This window comes from Brachycentrus maculatus, unplaced genomic scaffold, assembly GCF_059751285.1.
Source record: "Brachycentrus maculatus isolate JH-2025_06_01 unplaced genomic scaffold, ASM5975128v1 h1tg000049l, whole genome shotgun sequence".
Taxonomy (NCBI): domain Eukaryota; kingdom Metazoa; phylum Arthropoda; class Insecta; order Trichoptera; family Brachycentridae; genus Brachycentrus; species Brachycentrus maculatus.
Window position 1 is genome coordinate 2,509,693 of NW_028280803.1, and position 15,480 is coordinate 2,525,172.

The following is a 15,480-nucleotide window of genomic DNA, read 5'->3' on the forward strand; positions in this document are numbered from 1 at the left end:
AAATTGGAGCGCTGTCTCTTAATTTCGATACTTGTAATTTCAATAATCTTATCTTAAGGTTGTACCGGAAGTAATTTATCGGAAGTCGGAACGGTTTGGTTCCCGCGCGTGCCAAGACCCATTTCCGGCCGGAATTAAGCCTAATTGTAATTTTGAACCGCCTAATTGTAAATTTAACCCCCATTTCCTCGACACTCCTGGGACCCGCGGATCAGGAGCGGAGGAAGGGGTGGCGGTGATGGGAACAAGAAAAATACTTCCTGGTGGAAATGTAATGATCCAGGAAGTCTACAATTATATTTGCGTCCAAATATTCATTTGTTTTTTATAGTATTTTTTTGTGATAATCCAAACTCATATTTACTTGCATAAGAATGTACGGGAATAATATAATTTTTTTCAATATGTACATTTTTATAGCAAAGAATATATTTTTCTAGGGATTTTTTATCCGTAAATATGATTTTGCATACATCAACGAGACTCCCACAGTTATAGTGCATTAGAATATTCTAGTTTAGTGACAAGTATTTTGAAGCATATTTAGAAATAAAAATCAAATGTTAATTGCCAGATATATTTTTTTACTGGTGTAAATATTTCATTTCATGTTTTGAAAAAATAACTGGTCTAATTATAAGCGTTACAAAAACTGAAAATCGTGTTTTTAGGCATCTCCCAGTATGTCTATTAGTTATATCTTGCATGCATTAAAAAAAGTCTCTGCTAATAAACTGCTGTGAGCTTACACATGAAGCGACGCCGACGTATAAATCTTATCATACATGAATATGAGCGCCAACATTTTTAATAGTATAGTTGCTAATAATATTTATTTATGGATATATAACAATAGAAATACTAACTAGAGTATTATGTTATCTCTACTTCATATTTGAACTATATCGCCTACTTTTAGCTCAACAAATGGATACTAAATATTAGTATCTACTAAAACGAAAAAAATCTCAGTTTGTAGTGCTGTAATCCAAAAAATCTGAAATTTGATAATATTCCTACACATCCCCATAAATACAAAGAAAACAAACAAAAAACAATCATTTACAGGTAGATTACATGAAGAGATAAAAATAAATAAATGGTAACGAGTTTTTCTTCGGTTAAAAAATACAACATTTTCCACTGAGGAACCTGGAACGGGTTTGGGTGGTTAGGGGTGCGGGAGAGAGAGGAGGGAAGGAGGGGAGGTAAGTGAACAGATTACTATTACCTTTTGCAAATAAATAATGAATGGATCAAGATCCCTCCCAGAAGGGTGAAACAAGGAACCAAACTTGTACAGATGAGTGGAAAGTAATGAAAGCGCTAATTCTAACCAAGTGTGGTTTACTGGATCTAGCGAGGATTTCACATTTATCATGCGTGAAGGTAGGCATGAGAAATCCATATATTAGAGTGTGTCATGCTGCGTATTGAAAAATATTTTTTTAAGGTTTTTATTTATTAAACCTTAAAAATATTAACAATAAAAATAATAAAAAAATAATAAAAATAAAAATAATAACAATAAAAATATTAAACAATATCTGATTAAAATTTCATAGAATTCTCAATATTATTAATATTTAAAGCATTTACTGTGTGGTTAGTCAGCTTTACTTATTTTTTTTACAAAAATGTTAATAATATTAGTATATCACCACTCACGGTGAGTGGTTATTTACTAATATTATTAACATTTTTGTTAAAAAAATAAGTAAAAATTTGTTAGCTTTAAGATTTGTGAAATAAATAAACTTTTAGACCGAATAAGAATAAAATAGTGCAAAAAAAATTAGAATGAGATTAAATATTTGTTAAATTTTGAATGCCATAAATTGAAATAACAACTGAATTTTTTAAACATAAATACTGTCACATAGGTATTTAAAAATTACTGACACAAAATCACCTCCCAAATAACGAAAACATTCTTCTTCTTTTTCATGAGCCCTCTGACCTCCACTGCTGGATATAGACCTCTTCCCCTTCTTTCCATTTCGTCCGGTCGGTTGCTGCTTGCAGCCAGTTTTTACCCCCCACAGCGACTTTGTCGTCGGACCACCTCTTTTGAGGACCTCCGACAACACTTTTGTTCTCCCAAAGTCTCCATCGTAAAATTCATGGGGAAATCATTCATAGAACCACAAACATTCATACAATATACATAAACATGAAAACATTCATAGAACTACAAGGCCAAATAAATATGAAATAAAATCAAATATGTACAACGTTTTGTGAAAGGAACATTCGGATTTAAGGATATTTCGCAATAAAGTTGTAAAACCACTTACATTATTCATAAAATAATTCGATGACAAAACTATTGATAAAAGAGTTTTTGATAATATTGTATATTGATACTATATAAAAACCGTTAGACGAGAAGTAAAGTTTAGTGATATTACACAAACTTAGAGATGAATGATAAGGAGAATGTTATATTACCGTACCACAAAGTAAGAAATTAATATAGAAAATATATTATCCTTAGCGTTTTAACAATGATGCATTAACAATGATAGCGTTTTAACGAACGTTAAAAAGTTCCTAGATATTGAAAAAAATGTAAAAGCGAGCGAATACTCAAGTTTATTAGATCATTTTATCATTGTAAGAAAGACAGAAAACTGAGATTATTTGTGTTAAGATTATGCGAAATTCTTGTAGGAATTTTCAAGATAAGGGATTATTATCAATGCTGTTTTTTTATAAAATGAGAGTCCTGATAAAAATGGAAAAGAAGGAAAAACATGCGAAGGAGGTGTTTCTTCGGGATTTTTACTGATTAAGATTATAACCATTAACCACTTGTCTGTATCTCGATGTTTCTTCTCAGTTTAATACACATTTGTTTTCAGATTTAAAACGAATGGCTTAAAACTGAGATAAAAAGAGAAAATAAAATCGTTGTCATTAGTTATGAACATATTGAAATCTCAACAATGATGAAGAAAAATACTCAAGTTTTGGCTGAAAACCACGTAAACCGGCTTTTGACAGGGTTTACAATTTGTGATAGGTTGGTTTATTTGATCATTTTCTTCACATGTAATATTCAGCATTCTACCCATGATTAATACCACCACACCATTTCTTGGCACCATCTATGGATGAGTGTTTTTTCAATTAGAATAAACCTTTATAAATTGTATAAAAAACCTTCTCGAATTATTTTCAATATAAGAAGACGCCTGAAAACATCATTTAATTTTTTTATTAAACTTATGTTTTGATCAGTCATTCATTCACAATATTTAGAGTGTATTAAAATCTTTGTTTACATATTCCAGGTTTGTCTCTATTCAGGAGTTATTCATATTGAAATCTCGACATAAATAAGGATAAGAGATGTCTCTGTAATTACAGGGCTTACAACCTGTTATAGATGGTGGTGAAGAAGGAGCATCTGCAAAAACGTGTCAATTGCAGCATAAATTAAACTTCCGGAATTTCAGTACCTAGTGTATTTTATTTATGAATCCTATTATTTCTAAAACCAACTAACTAACTTACCATCACGCCGCTTCCCCGCAGGGGTAGGCAGAGAGAATAGAACGCCACACCACTCTGTCTTTGCAAATATTCTTCACCTCTTGCACTATTATTTTTTATTTCTATTTATTTTTATTTATTTCCTTAATCATTTCAGTAGTGTGGTTGTCAATCATGGATAGAATGGTGAATATTACAAAACAATAAATTGACTATGATATGTCGTCAGCTTGACAAATTGTGGACAAATATTTGGATACATTCAAAATATTGTGTTTTTTTTGTTTTTGTTTTTTTACGCAGGGGCCATGCTAATCTTCTCTGTATCGTTTCAATTTTAGTAAATATTAGTTAAAAATGTTAAAATTTTCAGCATTCATAAGTTATTGTTTTTTTAAGAAAAATTTGATTAATTTTAACGATTCGTCAAGTATAAGCAGTATCTTCCATCAAAACGAACAAATTTTCCCTTTACCAAAAGTTTGGTAAAGTTATTTCAGATTTTCCGGGAGTCAGCTCCGCCAAGATAGGCTGTTTAGCCGAAGTTAGTAGCAGCCGCCCTGGCGCTTTATTACGGCCCAAACTCGGGGCGGTAGAAGAGGAATGGTAAGTATGCAGATATTAAAAACGTCACATCACCCGCCCAAGTTGCAAGGCACACGGGCGCCGCCTAATGAAAACGCGAACCTTTTCAGACACTAATTGGGAAAGTAATCTAAAGAGGCGATGGCCAGGATGAGAAACTATTGTTAACATTATCCGAAGGAAACATGACGATAAGTTTTGGATGAAAATTAATATGAAAGGAATCTTCAAATTTAAACGAAAACTGTTTTCTTCTTTGGCCCATGTCCACACTCAGTGGTGCATAGAGCACCGGTGTTAACTCAACAGACAATATTTATTGATGTATTTATAGCATTTACTTTATTTTATGTATTAATTTTAAATCAAACACAGATTTTTTGAGTCTACTAAGTTGTATTTTATTAACAAAAAACACATAAAAAATTATATTGTGACAATTGTTTCGCCTTGTTAGGGCATTATCAAACGAATGTCATACATTCGTTTGATAATGCCCTAACAAGGCGAAACAATTGTCACAATATAATTTTTTATGTGTTTTTTGTTAATAAAATACAACTTAGTAGACTCAAAAAATCTGTGTTTGATTTAAAATTAATACATAAATTAAAATGGAGTTCTACAAATTAAACGCCAAGTCAATAAATACATTTACTTTATGTTTTTCAGTGGCTAAGCCATGTATTTCGCATACCTCCCGAGAGCTTCAATCAAGCTTGCCTCTTTTGAAACATGTCATATCACTTTGTACAAGTATAACATTTATATCTACCCATGATTGACAACCACAATACTCAAATTTCAGGAGTTTTATTTATCCTTCAATTGACACATTCTTTTACACGCGAGCTCTCAGCACTACAAGTGGAGTTGAGTAAATTTTTTCAGCAGTTTTTTCATGAAATCTATTTTTTTTTTACGAATTGCGTAAATTGATCACTTAAACCAACCTATTGCAGGTCTAAGCTCCGTAAATATTCAGACTTTCATATTCCTCTTCATTTATGTTGTGATATCAATATAAAAACAACTTTCAATTCGACAAATTCAGATTTCCTTCACCCTCTTATTCGTTTAAAGTCGCAATTAATAAAAGAATTTAAGCTTTTTATGACTAAATTATTGACATGTATTAAATTTAAAGTACTCTAAAATACATTTTATATAAAACACTTAAGTATTCTCAAGTCTCGAGTAAATTCCTTTGGAATCTGTTAGCGGGTTGAGATACCGAGCTGAATATTTAAAAGCTCATTTAAAATTCCCAACACATCAATTTTGACACAACCCTTTATTTACTTAAGAAAGATTCGTAGAATATCTTAAAATTAACGAAGAAATGAAATATTTGTAATGTTGAATGATAGAGCTAGGTATTTAATTAATGCTTTAGTCTGTCAAATATCGTTTTATTTGAAAAATACCCAATCTAAAATAATATTAAAATTTGAGCATTTCTTATATTCAATTGATAAAATTTGTTTAAAAAAATCTACAAGCTGAACTTGGCTACTCGTCATAGAGAAACACAAATTTGTACCATATTTAATTTCAAAATGCTTGGGAAACAATGAATATATAAAAAAAATATATGAAGTAGTAATGCAATCGAATTATTGAATATGCCAAGAAGCACGATGTCCACGATTAGCGATATTTAGTAAAGCATGTGTTGCTGTTACGTTCAATAGATGGCGCTGCTAGTGAGGTATAAAAAACGTTTTTTTTCATCGTCATAGGTAAAAATACTAGTCACACACAGTATAAAAACACGCACGTTTTGAAATGCAACATTCTTTTAAAATTAAAGCAATCGGTCTATTACTTAAGAAAATAAGAAGATTTAAGATTTTGAACATACAAACAAATTAAAAAAAAAAATAAAACACTGGGCATTGAATTATGATATGTCTTCTTAAGCTTTCTTCAGGTTCGACTTCCAGTCACATTCGCATCCAACATATGTTTCACTCTTCGTTCATTCGCTTCACACTCCAAACCCACGTTATAATCCTATTTTACCTTAAAAATAAAATAAAGGATAAATATTTTATTTAGGTATTATGGATCTCTTATTGCAGAATGAAGGTAAGTACTTTTTGATTTCATCGTGAAAAAGTTGTTAAAAATACCTTATAATTTATGAATATTTCTCCGGTAATATTCTTTACCCCAGAATTATACTTGCTCATAATTATGAAGACATCCCCGAAATGATACGAAGCTGGTCTGGATTAAAGTAAAAGTCACCCTTAAGTACTCGGAGGCCACGTGTTGCGGGGATGTTGTGACGAATTATAAAGTAACTCCAACAATTAACATAAAAGTTAAGCGGCCTTAACTAGCTCAAGCGGGGTTCAACTATCTAGACAAGCCGTAACTTTATTTCTGTTGGTACATTTTAAAAAGGCTCTTCTCCCAAGATTACAAGTTACGCATCCCTTGGATTACTTCACATGTTTACAGTTTACTGAACGTTCTCTTCAAATACCGTGGATTTAGGGATGGTTACAAACAAGACAAATTTGAATTTTGTATGATTTATCCTTATACAGTGGAACCTCTTATAACGAGCATAATTCGTTCCAAAATCTTACTCGTTAAGCGAAACATTTTTTCCCATAGAAATCAATGCAAAATACCTACGATAATGCATTCCATACTGAAACAATATTATTATTTTTCTTAACATTTATTTCAATAAAATTACTAAATTATTTAACCAATTTATTATTAAGGAATGTAACAACCTGAGATTTGAAAAAAAAACTAAATAAAAATATGAATTTGTGACAAATAATCAATTAAAATTGTAAAGAGACATTTGTTTTTTCCGACACTTCAAAATTTAGCAAAAATGTGTCACAACATTATCATTAAATAGATTTGTAGCACAAATAGCCACCTCCTTATAAGGGTGATGCTTCCAAATGTACGCCTTTCACAAGCTCTTTAATATCTGCCTGGCGCGGTTGTCCCATCTTACAAGTGAATGTCGTGAAAGGGGACATGCCATTTCTCTGTAACTCCTTATTCAAAATATCATAAAGCATAAATTATAAAGTTTTCCTCTTAAAAGAAAAACACATTCAATTTTTGTCAATACAATCAACGCACAATTGCACTAATTATAGCGTTAAGGGAGAAACTTTTTCAGTTTTTTTTGTTCGCTGTTCGAATTACTCGTTATGAGAGGTTCTACTATAATAAATTTATAACTGTCTGTAGGTACCTATCAGGTATAACAAACTTTGAAATAAGTGTTGAAATTATGAAGATTTTTATTATTCATAACTTTATATAAGACCGCTAAGACTGCCTTAAACCTCGATTAGTGGAAAAGCTTTCTCTTTGAAGTTTAAAAAATATATATAAAATCAGAAATTTGTCTACCACACTATAAGCATGAAAAATTTTAAACTTTATTTTAAAATATCAGTTTTTAAAATATCAGTTTTTATCATCGTAAAAAACTAAATTACGTAAAAATGTGTAGGTTGTTTGAAGAATCGCCAGCGATTAGCCGGTTTTGATCGTTTACAAAGGAGTTATTTTTATACATGTATTTTTTAAGAATCGTTTTTCCATGCGATCTAGGTCTTTTGTTAATGCAAGCTTTTAACAGGGTTTGTATTTGACATCCCACGTTCACAGTAAAACTTTTTTTGAAAAAAACATTCTTAAATGTAGACAGGAGTGTTCACAAGGTTTAGTTTCGCCTCCGATTTTTCACACGATTTTATACCACTTAATACTCAGTTTAATAAAATAATGAGAAAACATGCTTAAGTGCAAAATATTGAAAATTTTCGTTTTTTAATCTTTTTTAATCTTTTTACTGTTTAAAAGAAAAGGTTTGATTTGATAAATATTGATTTGGTATAAAAATACAAAGAATGAAATGGTGTTTGTTTATTGAGATGGTTTATTGAACAATGTATGAGGAGATGCATGAACGTGGAAGAGGCGAAGAATGTTTGCAAGGACAAAGTGGTGTGGCGCTCTATTCTCTCTGCCTACCCCTGCGGGGAAGCGGCGTGATGGTTAGTTAGTTAGTTAGTTAGTTTATTGAACAAGTAGAATGAGTATTTGATGGAACTGCATATTAAATTGTGGAACTGTATTCAAAAGAAATCTATCAAATAAATATTTATTGATATTATAATTATATACCTTTTGAAAAAACGTTGAAAGGAACAATATTATTTTTTAATATACTTTTTCAAAAATTACTTATAATAACCATTATTTCGATATAGTCATTGTTTCGGCCAAAATTTGTGTATTTTACAGAATAATTATGTATTAAAAATAGTATTAATAAATGTACGCGAGAAGAACAAAGAGACGCAATTCAGTAAGTTTTAAATGTTACAAATACTGTCCCCACCCCATGCAACGCCTTTAAAATAGTATTTAAGGGGTGGCGGACAAATATTTGTGTGCTCAGATTAAATAAGATTCGAAACGTGTATACGCCGCGCTCGCTCTGTTTTTATATTGGTGTCGCTCTGTTCTTCTCGCCCTTGTGTTTGGTAATTTAAGATATATTGGTGAAAAATTGTTATTTTCACATTTATGACTTTGTAATTTTAATAAATAAAAGATTGTCTTCATTTGTGCGTTTTCGTCTTCCTAATGAAAAGTGTTCCGGTACCGTTAGCAGTAACAGTCATACTTTTTTAAAGAGATTTTTAAAGACAAAAAATAAACTGAAGTTATTGTATTTCTATTTTTCAATAATTTATATATCACATAAATAATAACTATCTAATAAAAAAAAGACGCGACTGATAAAAGAAAAACTTATAAATTATAAATAATTAAAAAAAAGCATGATTTACCATTACTATTATTAGTACAATTGTGCATAGATTATATTGACAAAAAATGAATGTGTTTTTCATTTATGAGGAGAACTTTAGGATAATTGGTTGAATTTGATAATATAAGAGGAAAATGACCATTAATAAAATTGTGTGCCAATTCACTATCTTTATCGATTTAATATATTCAATAATTATGATATAAAAACAGATTATTCAAACAAAAATTTTATTTTTATTTGTTTTAATCCAGCGTTATCTTTATGGCACAACATTTATTCAAGACAACTTTTTGTGTTTATTAATGTAAACATGACTTGTAAAATAAAATAAAATCGTTCAAACATGTTGATTAAAAATGCCTTTAAAGAATGAATAATGATTTTATAATACCCCTAGTAATATTTATATATTTATCCTGAGAAATGGTTAAATGTTTTCAAATTGATTTAATTAGATTGAAAATTTGAACAATGAAATTAGACGGAAGGTGTGGTACTCAAGTCTCCACTTAAGGGTTCACCTCAAAGTATCGCCGCCCTAATAAGTGTTTTCTTTAGGAAAATTATGCTCCCGATATTAAATTCCCGCCACGCATGATCGTTATTTGTACCAAGTACCAAGCTTTTCTCCCCCGAGATGCTCGGGGATGGGTGGTTCGTGAAGAGTAGTATCTATCGAAATCAATTATTTTATTTTCTTCAGGTCATATTAAAAAAAAATATATATATTTTAGGTTAAACTTCAATTTTTAGAACTTTAAACTTTAATTAATTTATATGAAATAAGAATAATTTTTGAAATATTAAATTACACCAATTTTTTTATACTTCTCGCCAACTAACCGATTGAAATATCATTTTTTTTTACAGGAAAGTCGTTAAACACAAATTGATTTTTGTATAAATTACTCAGTCGTTGATTGTTAGTTATAAGAATGTATATGCTATGCGTATATATGAAAATTGACAGTAATATTTTTTATCGTTGTCATTTTTGACGTTACCATTTAATACAATGAAATAAGTGTTAATCACCATTAAACATAAATTTTGGAAATTGAAAGCTGTGTTAACTTTGTGGTTTGGTACCTTATCATTAATATACTTAGTGTAATGCCACTAATAACCAAGTTTTTAAATGGTATTACACAAAGTGAACGATAAATGATAAGGAGATTGTTTTTTAAAAATCATTTTGTGAGTCTAAATCAGAACGTTTAAAGATATATATATATATATATATATATATATATATATATATATATATATATATATATATATATATATATATATATATATATATATATATATATATATATATATATATATATATATATATATATATATATATATAAATATATATATATATATATATGTATATATATATATATATATATATATATATATATATATATATGTAAATATATAAATAAATATATATATATATATATATATATATATATATATATATATATATATATATATATATATATATATATATATATATATATATATATATATATATATATATATATATATATATATATATACATATCAAAGTTTGAGAAGAATACTTTCAACTTTATTCTTAAATCAGTTCATAATAAACGCGAATATGCTTTCAAAATGAAGTGGTAAAAAAACAACTTTATAAGTGAATCGTTTATTTCCATAGATTTTAAGATAAAAACGCCTTTAAATTTAACGCCACATTAAAATACCGTACTGCGAACGAGCGAGCAATGTGGCACGATTTACTTTCCCTTCGTGTACAGCTGAACTACCCTTCCTCGAGAGGGTGGCGGAACAAAAACCTTTGAAAATTTATGTAGCAAGTAATTGAATCAAAACCGATTTCTCCATAACTTCTTATACAGGAGAGGGTTGTTTTTTGAGGTAATTTTAAGGCAATCGGGTATCTTTGTTCGTCCTCATAGTAGACGAGTTGAGGCATTCTCAAAGTACTCGCGTTATACGTCGGCTGGGCTGTCGATGGGTTAACCCCTTCGTGTGAGCTTTACTTTAATATAATAATCTGAAAGAAAACTTAATGAGACATAAAAATTTATAAAAGGAAATATTAAAAATTAATAATAATTTTTGATAAAAGCTTTTACTAAGTAATTTAAAACAGACATTTAAAATATTCAAAATCTACGAAAAAAGACTTTATATAAAATGAAATATAAAAGCTTGAGGCATTAATAATTGTAAAACCATGTATTTTTATACTGCAAAAATAAATATTTTATTAACAATTTAAGTTTTCTTTTCCTTTGTTGTGTGGTTGTAATCGCTGTTGTCTACCGTGTAGATGTTCCGGGTTCGATTCCTAGGAGGCCAAAATAAATATGAGTGATATTTTGTCCGCCTTCGTCGTGTAATAGTTAGCGTGTTTAGGAGGTCCTGGGTTCGATTCCCAGGGTGAGGGGGGGGTCAAAATTAATATTAGTGATTTTACACCAAAATGAACTTCGTTGATTAAATGTCTGAATCGTTTTTAAAATCATTTAATTCTCAAATTATCTGAATGATCATGTAATATTTTTAGAAAAGTAGTGTCAATATTACTTAAACTTTAGAATACAGAAAGTATGGCTGTCAATGGGTTAAGATTAATTCCTATATAGTCATGACAGGAATTTCTGATATTGAGGAGAGAATAAGGGTTAGAATGTTATCTTAACTGTCCCCTTATCTTATGTGATATATGTTAAGGATCAATTAGAGGGTCAGCCGATGTAGTTTGGAATTGTGTCCCGATTAGTTTTATTGTATGCTATATCCTTGTTTTTTAAGAGAAAAATGACCTAATATTATCGTTACTGTAAAAAAAAAAGTGTTCATGTTTTTTGTATACTTTGTTTTAATTATATATTTTATTTTCAATACTTACCTTAATATTATACCTTCTTATATTCGTCCTCGTTTCTTGGAACATGTCTCCATTCTAATGGTATTACTATTATGTTCATGTGGGTTTAAATTTACATACAAAAATCCATTTATACATTAAAATCATATAAAATCATACTTATAACCATTACCAAAAGTTATATGTAATTATTATCACTGTAAAAAAATCGAATTTACCCAATATAAATTCATTTTGTTCATTAAAATTTTACTAAATCATGGTTTTCAACCCTTGCCTTGTTGTGCATTTGACAATTTTGAGTAGCTTCCTATCAGTCTGATAATGATAGTAACGCTAAAACCCGTTTACTGGTCTAATAAATAAAATGTGGAATAAACTATATACACAGTAATTGTTTTTATTATTTTATATAAAATGCAGTTCCACTTAGAAATATCAGTACAAAATTTAAATCTTATCAAAATAAATAAATTGATAACACATACTTTAATAATTAAAAAAAAAATATTAGTAAATAACGACTCGCCGAGATTTATATGTCTACCACAGCATAATCAACAATCACTACATCAGCAGGTTATATATTAATAGTACTAGCCTTTTGGTTATAAAATATAAATGTTAAAATGGCTAACCACAAAAAATATGTTATAAACATTAATAACATTGAGAAAAATCTTTTTCTCTAATGTAATTTTGTTTTAAAACTATGTTTTACTTGGTAAATACTACTGTTAATTTAAGATGTGTAGACCTTTTATTTTTCATGTATGATTTATCATGATAGCACGTAACATATAACATAATATTGTCTAATTAATATGTATGTAAATAAATAAAAATGACTTACAAGTTAAGTGATTCGTTTTATTTCCTTTATCTTGTCATCAGCTTAATTTCAGCCGCGTCAGCTGTACGTAAATGCAAGTGATGGCTCCGGAGCGAACGGTTCGCAGGACTTGGGTGGGTAGCACTCGTGACGAGTACAACTTGAGATGAGTAGACTACTAGACGAGTGAAATTCCCAGATGAGTACCTCTGCAAGTAAACACTGAGGCGATGCTCCATTATTACAGCGAAAGTTTCCTCGCTAAACTCTTACGACTGTCATTTGAATCTGCCACAATTAAGGTGTAAATTCACAAACAGAAAAGTCAACAGGAAATATTTCAATTCAATCAGGCCCAATGAACTTTTTTGAATATAAGAATGAAACACTTTTAAAACAACACTTTTGAGTTATTTGATTTTTAATTAAGGGGGAAAACACTACTTGTTTTGAGAATAACAGGTATTTTCATGAACATCTGAAGTTTTGAGAACAACAAATGTTTTCATCAACAGATAAAAATACAAATAAACTGTTGATTTAACATCTTTAGTTCTGAACCAGTCGTGTTAACATAAATAAACTCAAAAGTGGTCCTAAACAATTGTTTTAATGATTACATTAAAATCTTCTTATTATTTCATGGTGAAATTGTAAAAGAAAAACACTTATTTTTTACCACTTGAGATTTCTTTATTTAACGGCTAGTTTCGGAAGCTATGCTTCCATCTTCAGGTCTAAATGTAAACGTTTCCAAAACAAGTTGTTAAAATAAAATAAACTCAAGTGGTAAAAAAGTGTTTTCTTTTAAATTTAATCATGTCTGTAGTCAGAGTGGATGCCGAAACAATAAATAAAATAACTAAAACTGATATCATCAGACAAGTGCTGCCCAGTCTGATAATGCTGGTTAAGATAAAACCTGGTCACTGGTCAAATAAAATATATGTAGATTAAACCACATAGTTGTTATTTTTTTGATAAATTCCATCCCCACCAAGAAATTTCAAAACAATACTTAAAACCAAATACTTATATACAAATTTTGGTTTTCACCACTTATTTATTAGTTATGTTTACATTTTTTAAACAACTTAACATAGGTGAAGAAGAATATGGAAGTCTGGGTATTAACGACCTATCATAGGCTGGTTAAGCGATCACTTTACATAGGTGCAACATTCACCATTCTACCTATGACCACACTATTTTTTTTAAACTCCTACATATCATATACCTCATAATGTTAGAATTCACTGGAGCTATCAACGATTGGTTTGAGAAAGCTTTTATTTAGCAAAGACTTTTTATTTATGTTACACCTGTGTAAAGTGTTCAATTAACCTGCAGGTCGTAAGCCCTGTAAACACCCAGACTTCCACTTTATTCTTCATTTACGTTCAAGTGTCTATGCATTTACTGTATTACTGTTAAAATATGCAATTAATCTTCAAGTCTCCTTAATAAAAGTATAAAATGCATGTTAGATTCGTTAAACTGTTTGATCTAACAATGTCATGTCAACGACCGGAGCGTTCCGACCTCAAGTCGAGTTAAACACCGTAAACGAGTGCATTAACTCCGGATTAAGCTGAGATATTTAAATAAGGCTCTATTCCCCGCAGACATTAGCGGGCGTTCCTTCCTTATCCGGGATCTGGCGGATATCCTCCTGTCACACGGCCTTTGGGCGGCATGTCCGCTTCCGGCGGTGACGTCAGAGGGCTGCGACGCTAGCGGGGTGATTAGATCAGGTGGGAATTGCGAGGGAGACTCGAGAATGACAGTAGACAAACGTACTTGTAGCAATAGTCGTAATAATCTTCTTGTCCTATCTTCCCTTTATCCTTACCTGGCGTTGTGAAGAGCACTGCGTTGGACAGATGCACTGTTATCTAAATCTTTATATTTATATGGCATTTTCTTTGAAGGACCAAAAATATTAAAATACTTAAAATAATTGCGTTGTAAATTATTATTTGACATCTCATCAAAGATGAAGAAGAATATGGAAGTCTGGGCATTTACGGGGCTGACGACCGTCATAGGCTGGTTTGAGTGATCACTTTACACACGTGTAAAATTCATAATGTGTTATCATATGAAAATATATAATGTGTTATCATAATTTCTTGGAAATTGTATATAAGTATATCTTCTTATTGACACGTTCTTTTATGTGAGTTCTCGTCAACCCCTATAGTTGTGTTGAATAAGCTTTTTTCAAGACAAAAAACCCAAAACATATATATTAACTTTTCTCTCGAATCTAGGGAGATCTTGCATTCAGATAATTAACGATCAAATTAACACCATTGCAATACCCTATGCACATCTAAGATTCGGATAAGGGGTTAAACAAGACTTTATTAAAGATTTCTGGAGTAGACATATGAGTACTAGAAATAAATAATTCAAATAAGTGTGTTTGAAACAATAGGTAAAGTGTGGTGGATATTTGCGAGTGAAGGGACAAGTGACCGCAGGGGTTGGTTTGCAAATGGTCCGAATTGTGGGCTTTCTCATTCGTTATTTACTCTAATTCTAAAGCACTTTACTCGTTAAGCCGATCAGGAGTGTGTAGATAGATTGCACCTATATATTCGTGTATTTTGGTATTCTCCTAATGTGCTTATAATATAAATGTGTTTATGTAAACTTAGATATACTAACAACATATTGAATGTGTCCAAATACTTGTTGACAAAATCTGGATTATCTCCAATTACAGGAGTTATTTTCATATTATTTTTCATCTCACCAATAGATGTCTCTAGTGAAGTTCTAGTGATTCATGAACAATGTTTCAAAATTGGTTTAAATTTATAGAAATTCCAAGAATTTGAGTAGTGTGGTTGT

The 15,480-nt window shown here is 30.1% G+C and overlaps 1 pseudogene; it reads right to left on the reverse strand.

Moving 5' to 3' along the window:
* Positions 1 to 3,761: 3,761 nt before the first annotated feature.
* LOC148312215 (U6 spliceosomal RNA) lies at positions 3,762 to 3,857 on the reverse strand (annotated as a pseudogene).
* Between the last annotated feature and the right edge of the window lie 11,623 nt (positions 3,858 to 15,480).